Below are 11,015 nucleotides of genomic sequence, written 5' to 3' on the forward strand. Positions count from 1 at the left end.
GAGTGACTTCTGACTGATTAAAAAAGCTGAAAGTTAAATAATTTCATAACTAATCACAGAAATGAGTCATGCTACCAGCTATAAAAGTAGTAAGTTTTGGAATGATTCTATTAGATTGAAATCCCTAAGTAAAAGCATATTTTCATGTTTCTCAACAAGGACTGGCTTTAGTCTTTGAGGGTTAACACACCACAGAAGTATTTCAGTGCCTTTGCCTGTCCTTTTAAAGTTGTATTTTTAATTAGTATTAAGGCTTAATTTGGATAAGTGGCCAAAAATAAATATAAATTCTAGATCAAAGGTCTGATTGATTTTAAGTCTACAGGGTTAAAGAAAAATAAAATTTTATTTTCTTGGAACCAAAATTTTCTCTGTTAATTTTCATCAGAAAAGGAAACCACTTATACTATTTCTTCTTTGTTGTTGTGCTGGTTTATGACATTTAACTCCTAACAAGTAGTAGGAAACCAGTGTTTTTGGCTGCAGCTCCAATGGCTTTCCCCATCATTGTTCAACTCTGGAACTTGAAAGGCTGCACCTTTTAAAATTTTCATTTCGATGACTGATAAATTAATTTGATGCTTTTTCTTTGACTGAAAGAATAATAAAATAATAAACACCTAATTGTTCTCGTTGTTTTGAGAGATAAAGGTAAAGCAGACAAAGCAGAGAATTGCAGTAGAATACAATTGATAGTAAGTGAACAATGCTCATGAATTAATTCACATGTTAGTGGATGGGACATGGCTTATCAAGGAATAAAGCATAACAGGAGCAGATCAGTAGATCAAAGTATTTGGTGCTGAGGACTTAAAATTTTCCATACATGTAATCTGGGTATTTTACTTCAGCATGGTTTAGTCTTCCCTGATTTAGGTGTCCCTAACATGTGTACTTTAGAATGGTCTGAAAGATCAGTCATGACTATGAACTCATACATCCTTGGTATTGGAGCACATCTGCAAATGTTCAGTGGGCTTTTTGGCTCAGTTGCAAACCATTAAACAAAACTAGTTAGCACACCCCAAAACCTCTCTGCTAAACAACCTGGCACATAGTAAATGGGAACGTTTTGGGGATTTATTTCACCACTGCTCTAGTGCTCCAAACCAAAACTACCAAAGGGATGCAGCCTTAGGTTATCCATGTCTTCTGCACTGGGCTAGCTGGAGGGCCATGGGCTGTGGGAGTTTTGTTTCCTCCAAGGACATGGCTGGGGAATATCCCAGGGGCATCAAAAATACCATTAGATACCTACATTTAAACAGGATAAGAGTCCCAGCTGGGATAGCTGTGCTGAGGAAGGTGAATTGTGCCTGATGTTCTCTGCTGAGAATAAGTTAAGGCTCATGTGAACAGCTCCGAATCAGACAGCTACACTGGGGATGTTGAGAGCCAGGTTTTGTACAGCACATCCTTTAATGAACATAAATCAAGAAACTTGAGGAGGAGAAGTGTTACTGAGTTCCTGCTTTTAGTTTATCTATGAATCTGAAAAGGAACAGAAAGTCAAGTGGCTGGCATTGTTTCAGGTAAGCACTGAGCAGCCCTTCTGGGAATGAGAAAAAGGCATAAAGGAGAGGAAATGCAAAAGTAAAGTTGTGCAGGATTTTTGGGTTTTGATTTAGATTTTTAAATTTGTTTTTAGTTTTGTTTCTTTGTTTTGCTCTGTTTTCTCCCCATTATTTAACAGATGTTTTGCTTTGAATTCAGGCTCTCCTAATGAACCCGAACAGATTCATTCACTGACAAGGTTATGCCTCCTTCTCAAAACTGGGCTGATCTCTGTGAACACAGCATGAGCAGTTCCTCAGCATTTCCTTTTCTTACTTTCAGCAGAGATTTGAACCCAGAACTTCCACAGAACATATTGGGAACTGCAGGTCTCAGACTATCTTCAGGAGAGCACCTTCATAGCTCTGAGCTGGGACCCATATATGCCATCTCACTTGTTGGCACCCTAATTACGAGGTACTATTTTCACATTCTGCAGATTTATAGAAAGTTTTGAGCCATGTAGAAATACAATTTTCTCTTTAATATGAAAGAATAATCTCTTCATTAAAACTGTCTGGGATCCACCTGAAGAAAAAGCCAGCAAAATTTAACTAATGTTGACTCCAAAACTTTCTGATTGTATGTAGTAGGGTGTGAGGGAGGGGAAACAGATAATGGCAGCTGTGACAACCTCAAAATCCCACTTGTGCTAGATGCTGTGCAGGGTCATAGTAAGCACTACTTCCCACCACTTTTGTTTTTTTCCTTTTTTCAGTAACATTTCTTATCTTCCTTCACCATATGGGATATGTCTGCACTTCAGAAATGAAGAGAAATAAAAATGTAAAAGAGTACCCTTTATATATATAAATTATATACAACAAGACACTAATTTTGAAAAGCCTGTCTAAAACTAATGTCCTCTTTTCAGGGAAAAATGTTCTGCATGCCCATCTTCTTGACAGAATTTTAATTTGCTTAGGACATCCATCTTTGTTACAGTGAGTCATACTGGTTGGGATTGCATAAGGTTTCTAGGACTTTAAAATTTTCAGCTTTGATAAGACCAGTTACAGCATCTTGTTTGGCTGTTTGCTTTCAGGATACCTTTTATTACTAGGAGACACTCTTTTAGAGTTATCTGAGATTTAACTTGATATGTATAAGGTCAAATATGGTGATAAAACATTCAAGAGTTCTGTATAGGTGCAACCTTACCTGGGAGCTCCTGTATTCTTAGGACTTGGGAAATTTGAGCCTGGATAGCAGAAACTTTAGAGATGGAAACTTTAGTTTTGAAAATTCAAACAGATGGCTCTCTGGTTGTAGTAGTTGAAAGTACTGAGGATGAAAATGCCCTGGTTCTAGTATATTGTAGTGCTGAGGATGACTGAAGAGGTACAGCCTCTGTGTGTGTGTCTGTGTCATGGAATTGTTCATAGAAGAGTTAAGTTTGGAAAAGACCTCTAAGAAAATCAAGTTCAGCTGTGCCATGGGCTTGTGAAAATGAGAGTATAATTCTTAACTGATGCTTGGAGCTATACAAATACAAGAGATGATAGTATTTAAGTTTCATTGTTTAATAGAACCTGAGTAACATTTTGGGTTTTCAGTAAGCCCTTTGGATTAACAACTTGTCAACTAAGCTGACAATACTGAACTTTGGGAGCTAGGAGAATCCATTCTTAGATGGTTGGTGTCCTCATGCAACATGCTTTAAAATGGGTGATCTCACGCAAGCAATGCAGCAGGGTGGGAGCTGTGCACAGCAATCAGTCAAAAATACCAGGGGATGTGTCTGTGACTTGTCCCTGCTCCCCTTCCACTGCCTCCTCAAATACAAGAACAGCTGAAGAGGGTCTGGAGGTTCCTTTTTCCATGAACCCTGTTTGCTCATGACCTCTCTCTGTCCTAGTCAGTACTTGATAATGTCACATTGTTTCTGTGGGCTGGCTGAGGGAGTGCTGCCCTGGAGCAGCCTGCTGGCTGTGCTCAGAGAATTTTGCAGATGGTTTCCCTGGGACCTGGTTGATGCATGCTCAGGTCCCTCTGGGCAGAAACAGCAATTTTAAGTCTGCTACCCCTTCAGCTCACATCAGTTTTTAACCAGTGGGTGAAAAAAAAGAGCAGAGATGCCAGACGCATTCTGCATGCTCCTGCACCTTGGTTGTGCTTTCTGCCTGTTGGTAATGTTGGGAGTTGGGGCACAGTCAGGCGTAAATGACAGCTCAGAGAAAGCCTGAGGATCTCACCTGGAGTCAGGCTCCTGCAGCAGCAGCCTGTTAGTACAGGACCCACAGCCCTTCTTGAAGCTTGCTAGTGCAGATATCTGCTCTGAAAATGCTTGTCAGAACTATTTCTATCAGTTCTGTTCTGAAATTATTTCCATAAAAATAAAATCTGCGTCTGGTTGATTTCATTTCTGACACTGCTGAATGTCTCCTATTTGGAATGTAATGAATCAAAAAGGTGTATTGGTTTCATCTTTACAAGAAAAGTTATTTATATATGAATATATAAAAATAAACACAAATAAACCACTTCATATATGCATTTATATATAAAGTATATGCAGCAAGAAAAATTCTTAAATTCATGTGTGGAGGTGGTTTGGCATTTCTGGTGAGTGAGTACCTGTGCTTTCTGGGAATTTCCATGAAAATGAAGTGACTCTTCTAAAAACCTTCCTAGTTTCTTTCAGTAAATGACATCATACTTAAGAAATGACATTTTTTTTTGTGCTGCTGAAATAAGTTTAAGGCAGCACTAGGTTTTTGTACATTAAGATCTTCAGTAGATGTTTCAGTAATATCTGTTTCCTCTTCATGCGGATTTTGTGATCAGTCAAAAAGCTGGTGACCTACTGTCAAGTAGCATTAATTAGGAAAAAAACTCCACTTCATTTTTAGTACATTATCAAAAATGAGGACATGTAATCTATAAACTTTGTTTCAGTTTTCTTAGTGATTCTTTTGTGACTGAAATTTTTGTAAATTTAGTATATGATTATTTATGTATGTACTATTCCAGTTCAAAATGTTTGAAACACCTTTGAGTGTTTTTAAAAGGTCCAGGTATTAACTTGAGGAATTTGTTTTCTTTGTCTTCTGGCCCCTGGACACTTAGACTATGCTTTAGTGTTGGTTTTGAACTCTCATTTTTGAGGTTTGGTAATGCCCTTAAATGAGAATTAGAATTCTCATGCATGGAAATGACATAAATCTGGGACTTCAATGAAATCAATAAGTTGGTGACAACACCCAGCTATCTGTTCACAGAGTGTTATCTCCAAAAATGTTTCAAATGAGTTTTAAACAAGAGTGCATGGGCACAAAAATACTAATGTAGATATGGCTTTTGCAATAGTCAAGAATACAAAATTGATGACTGGGACTCATTATAAAAAAATGGGACAACACCACACCAATGTATTAAAATTTAAAAAATTTATTAACCCTCTTTTAAAGTAGTTCATGTACTTTATATCAAATAACAAAGTTATGGTCCAAAAATTTTTCATCTACATCTCTAAATGTGTGGGCTCAACTTTGCTACACTTTTTTTCTGTTTTTTTGTCAATGTGACCTGGAGGTATCTTGCAGTAGAAATCAAAATATTGAAAAAAAAGAGGACTTAAGAGTACGAGGTAGATCCTTGGAGACTTAGTAAAACCATTAGTGGACAAGCTGAAATAAAAAAGCAAGTCCAATTTGAGCATGCAGCCTGCTGAAGTCCATTTACATTATAAAATATTTCTCAGAAGTACATATTTTTTTAAATAGGAAAAAAACCTGCTACAGTAAATGAAAGCAAAAAGTCTAAATTTTTTAGGTCACTCAAGAATAAAGTTAGAAAAAAAAAGGAAGACTTCAGGTTTAGTACCAGCATCTGAACCAATGCCTCTTATTTTTCTTCTCTTCAGAGCAGCTTCTATTTCTGTAGCTTTTATGTGGAGGAAAACCTCTGTCAGATGGCCACTTTATGCATCTAGTGTGTGTGCATTCCCTGGAGGAGATGTCCTACCCTGGTGCCTCTGTAGGGATAGAGGTACAAGGCCAGGCATGGGTGATGTTTTTGGAGGGTAGTACAGTCTGCAGTGATGATAGGGACCAGACTGTGCTCTGACCAAGACAATAATGAGCTCACTAAAATAACTCACAAATCTCACAGCTCAAAGTTTTCTTTGGCTGAGTTTCTGCATGTACTATCTGTTAGCTACACATTGACCTTGAGATTTGATATACGCTGAACATGTGGGGGAGACAGATCTTTATCTTTTTAACTTGCTTTATCTTTGGGATCTAACTCCTCCTTTTATCACTAGCAAGAATGAAGAATACTTCTTATTAGTTTTATAGATTTCTAGAAAAGAATCTTTTAAAAGCAGTCTCTGAAGTAAGAGGTAGATAGTGTTTATACATGCTTCAGGAGAAAAATGTTTCTGTCTGAATGAGAGCACCTATGTTCAGTTAAGCTTTGGTATGACAGAGACCATGACATTCCAAATAAGAGATTTGCTAGCAACAGCATTAAGTGGAAATTTAAGAATATTTATTTAATTGAAAGATAAAATACTCTTTGGTAAGGAAACTTCCTTTCTTCACATCCAACATGTCATCAGCATTTCTTATACAATATTAATTTTCTCCTGATTCTGTGACTGAGTGAATGAGTAGTCTGAAGGTCTCCTTTTGTTTTCAGAGCTGCTTGCACTTATGTTATCAGCACTGAACACACCTGAGCAAATGGGGCTGGCTGAGATGTTTGATAGGCAGAACTTTCCAGGAATCCAATGGTCCTACTGCTGCCCTCTGTGATTGCCCTTGGTGGGACAATAGCGACAAAGTCACACAGACAATGATTAATGCCTCATCCCCTGAGCCCTTTTCCCCTCTGAAGTTCCCTGTTGTCTCTGGCCTGGGATATTTTTGCACAGTGGAGAGAAGGGGGACAAGATAGGAAGGAATTACTTTACATCTAAATGAGAAGTTTTCCCTTTCTGGCTCCCAGAAATGAGAGCCCCCCTGAGTAGCTGCAGCTCCACACACATTTAACTGCTTGTCAGCCAGGCAGCGCTCTGAGCCAGAGGCTGGCTGTTCTCCCCTGTAGGCTTTTCAGTTTGTTACTGCAAACTACATAAGGAGGAGAATTTAAGCTTTGGGTTTTGTCAGTTTAATGAGAAACCTGGCAAGCCATCTTGTCCTTTACCTTTTTTTAAAAAATTTTAATTTACTATTCTTGCATGGGAGGGTACTTCTGGTGTTGGAAACAATGTGCTGTAAGCACGGTGGGTAAGATCCAGATGGAGCTGAGGGGTTACCAGTGAAAACATTTTGGTGAAATTGAACTGATCAGGAGAAGGTAATTGCACAATGGTTTTTTGTGGAAGCTTTCCTTTTTAAGCTTGATGAGGAGCATAAAGAGTAAACAAGATAAATAAAATGATAATGTCCAGGATTTCCTTTTTTAAATGTTTTTTACCCTACACAAGTAATAGCAAAAATTTTTAAAATAAAATAGTCTGATGCAGTTAGCTATTTCTTCTGGCTTGAGGCTGCCTTTTCCAGCCCAGACACTTTAGTATGAACAGCCAGTTCATACCACATTCATTGATTCCTCAGCAATTCAACTTAAATGGGTATGTCTATCCATGCTGTCATTATTCAGAAATATGTCTCCAGGGAGAGTAGTTTTTACCTCAGGTTAAAGAATGGCATATACTGAAAAGCTGCCTATTAGCTTGTCATTATCCATACCTTCTGATGCTTAGTGCTTGCTCATGTTTTACTCAGACCTTTGAAGCCTCTTTGTTTTTCTGATTTCTGCAGTAACACTAGATCCTTTTACAAAGTTCAGACTTGCAGCTCTATTACTTTTTCCAAATTGCTGTTAAACTTTCAGAACTGTGATGGCCTTGTGCCTTCAACCTAGCCTGATTAGCGTACAAGAAATTAAAGAAATAGACTTTAAATTCCTCAGAAAGTTACATGGAGCGTATGGAAGGGCAATAACTGAGGAGAGCTGTTAATGACCCACTACCCTGTCCACCTCCAACCACGCGTGTGCTCAGCTTTTACCTGGGTGGGAAACAGACCAAAACTGTGCAAGGAACTTATAGGGAGAGTGGAAATATTTACAAACTAGGGGAAGAAAATAAAAAAGCATTCGTTAATATATTGGCACAGTCAGCCTTAGGAGACTCAGACTTAATCTCCTAAATTGTAGGTGAGGATAAGTAAACAACATTCCCATAGGTAATTATCCATTACCTATTTTGAAACTGGGCAATACAGTACTTAATTACTTCTAGGACAGGGCAAGCTCACATATTTAGCTTTTTAATGTATATTTATTATTATTGACCCCTGTAATCACTGTAAGTGACACAAATGTCCTGACTAAATGATGTTTGAATTAAGCTCCATGACGTCTGCAACAGCCCATCAAACCTAAAGGAGCAGCTGATTACCAGAAACAGTTTGACATTTAGTTTTCACATTGAGCAATACTGGACAGCATGAAATGGAAACACAGTGATCAAACAACACAGTGAAAGAGACACTGTTCAAACCCAAGGCCTTCTGACTGTCCCAGAAGGCTTAGACCCTGGGGGCATGTGATAGGACTCTATATGTATTTAATTTACCAACATCAAGTTTTAATTTACCAACATCAAGTCTGTTGGTAAGATGTGTTGGGCAAACATCCATAGGTATAACTTGCAGAATATGTTGCAGTCTTTAATGGAATGTTCAATAATATTTTGTTAAGGTGGTTGTATATTTTCTGTGACTGGGATAACTAGGCTGGAGGTCTGGACCACTTGAACATACCACATTTATATCTTGTGGGAAGAGACATGACAGCAAAAGCAGCCAGCTGGTCTTGTGATAAAATTTAGAGAATTATCAGCAGTAGGAAGGAAGACATCCTAAGCAAATGCTTAGGCTGAAAAAGATAAACACTTTAGCAGCCTCCTTTTACACTTGTCATAAAAAGGTAACAGCAACATTATCTAGTAGTTTATCTTGTTCAAAGTAGCTTCTTTCAGTCTCCAAAGTACTTCATGGATCCAATGTCAGATTGAAACCACTGCTCTGTAGCAAAGTTGTCTGGGTCTCAAAGCGCTTTATCTCCTAAGAGAATCACAAATCCACATTTTTGCATCTGTGGATGATGATGTTCAGGAAACAGACTAGTTCAAGATAACCACTTTACAAGGAAATGGAATTTGTAGAGGTAAAAAACTTAACAGGAAGCTTGGCTGGGGCTTTTTCATCTTGAAAAATGTGGTCACCCGAGGCAGTGTGAAGGCAATGTGTGATTGATGTCACTGAGTTGAGGAGGAGGAGAGGGAGACTAAGGAGATCTTATCTAGAGGTTGTTTGTTGCATCTTGTGTACTGATATAGCTAATCTAGTAGCTCTTGTTTTCTGTGGTCTGTCCAAGTGGGTGTTTGCTCTTCTTATTTTTTTTTCTTACTTTTGTCCCATTGATGTTATTTATGAACCTAACAGTCAGTTAGTTCTAAGCACCTAAAAGCTATTTTTAAACCATATGGAGTGCTGTTTTCTGTCTAGCTTCTGCTCTAGACACTCTCCCTTCCCATCTGGTACAGCAAGAAGAGTCTGCCTCTTCACCAGAGACTTCTAAATCATTGTGTCAAAAATTTAGCTCAGGAAAGGAAGAAATGACTATAAGTGAATTTATCTGATCATGCTTTTGGTTATTAAAAAACCTAAACCCTTTTTATTGTAGGAAAAGACAGTTTTCTGGAAAATCAGGGAGAGTGACCTTTTGGAACTGCTCATCCCACTACTCCACCTCCATACCACTCTAAGGTGTTCAGCAGTGCATGAATGTGACACCTCCCAAGGGCAGGAACAAGAATCCCCTCCTCACCTGTGTTATACAGCTTTGCAGAAGCTAGTTGTTTTCTTTTTTTGTGTCACTTCTAATACCAAATCAACATTTTGTTATGAAGGTAAAACTGTAATACTGTTTTGAATCCAAATAAAAAATATCCTCTGACATTTTCCCCCATTATATTACTGCTCTCTATGGTTCTGTCCCTTTGTCTTAGCTTCTGGTGTAAAGTGCTAGAGAAACATGCTTATTCTATGGACACTGAGATGAAAGAGGGATTAATGGAGAATGTGTTTCAATTTAATTTCTGGCATTAGTTTCTGTATACGATAACTTTGATTCCTAGTGCTATGAGAAAAGTTTCAGGGAAATTATTTAATCTGTTTTTCAATTTGTGAACTCCATTATTTCTGCAACATTGTGCTAATTTTGTAAAAACTTGATCTTGACCAAACCCGCGTATTGACTGGATACTTGATCTCAACTTTTGTTATGGTGTGAATTATGTTACAGATTTTAAAAATTTTTCTTCTGTATGATAAATAAGAAATTTCTAGCTGTAAAAATACTCCATTGATATGTTCTGTTCTTACAGTTCTTATTACTGAAGAATTAACCTTATAGTCCTACACATTTACGACTTGACTGCTCTCCTTATATAAGATGACTGAATTTAAGAGCTGAAGGACACATGAAAGGCAACTTAGTTTTATGGAAGGTAGAAGTTTTACTTTTTTGGTTTCTACTCTATTATCCAACAATATGTTAAAAGACTGTTGAACAATTGCCAGTCATAACAAATAAAGAAACCAGCATTGCTCTCAGAGATCTCAGTTATGGAATAGATAACCAGTAGGAAAAAAAATCCATTTATTTGCAAGAGAAATCAAAAGCATAAAGCAACCTGGCATATAACAATTTAGGTCTATTAACAATTCTGTCTGGCTCCATAAAGTATCATAATTTTGATAATGATGACAAAAAGAAGAACTAATGCAAGTTTATGTCAAATTTTCTCTGGAACTGCTGAATTGCTTTGTCCTTCTCAAAAACATAAGCCTAAGACCTTGCATTTGTGTAAAATTTTGAAATAATCAATCATGGAAACAGCATCTCATTGCAGAAAACATGATTTCAAAATTGATTTGTCATGCTCCTATATGGATTTAGTGCCTTCCTTGTTTTGACATTTCTTATTTGTTAAATGCAGGAGTGCTACTGTAATTTCTCTGTGTTGCAAATTAGAAGACCGGAATAAAAAACTTTCTTCTTTGTTTTCGAATCTGTCTTGGATATGGAATTATTTGGTTACTTTTAATTTTTTTTTCCTTATAGATTTCTTTTGTGGTGCCTTAGAATCAGTCTGTCTGATTTCCATGTAAAAATCATTTGTGACATCCCATCACAAAAAATCCTTGGGAGTGGCTTTGGCAACATGATCAGTTTTTAAGACCTGCTTGCTCAGAAGAAAGAAATGATCCTTCTATTGTTAAATTTGACAAAGGAGAGAATTGGATTTTGCTGTAGCTCTGCAGTTCAGTTCCTACACTTAAAGACATGCTGGTTTATGCCCTTTTGTAAAAGCACTTATTTGGTGACAATTGCCTTATATCACAAACGTGTACAGTGAACTGGATGCTGTTTTGAACGAG

The 11,015-nt window shown here is 37.4% G+C and overlaps 1 long non-coding RNA gene across 1 annotated transcript in view; it reads left to right on the forward strand.

Annotated features, from left to right (window-relative positions):
- The window catches only part of LOC134548063 (uncharacterized), a 31,220-nt gene extending 20,575 nt beyond the window's left edge, over window positions 1-10,645 (forward strand). The window contains exons 2-3 of the long non-coding RNA XR_010079694.1: window positions 1,837-1,971; window positions 9,256-10,645. This is a non-coding gene — a long non-coding RNA (uncharacterized LOC134548063). The remainder of the gene's footprint in view (window positions 1-1,836; window positions 1,972-9,255) is intronic.
- Window positions 10,646-11,015: the final 370 nt, after the last annotated feature.

Source organism: Prinia subflava, chromosome 3 (genome assembly GCF_021018805.1).
Source record: "Prinia subflava isolate CZ2003 ecotype Zambia chromosome 3, Cam_Psub_1.2, whole genome shotgun sequence".
NCBI classification, from domain to species: domain Eukaryota; kingdom Metazoa; phylum Chordata; class Aves; order Passeriformes; family Cisticolidae; genus Prinia; species Prinia subflava.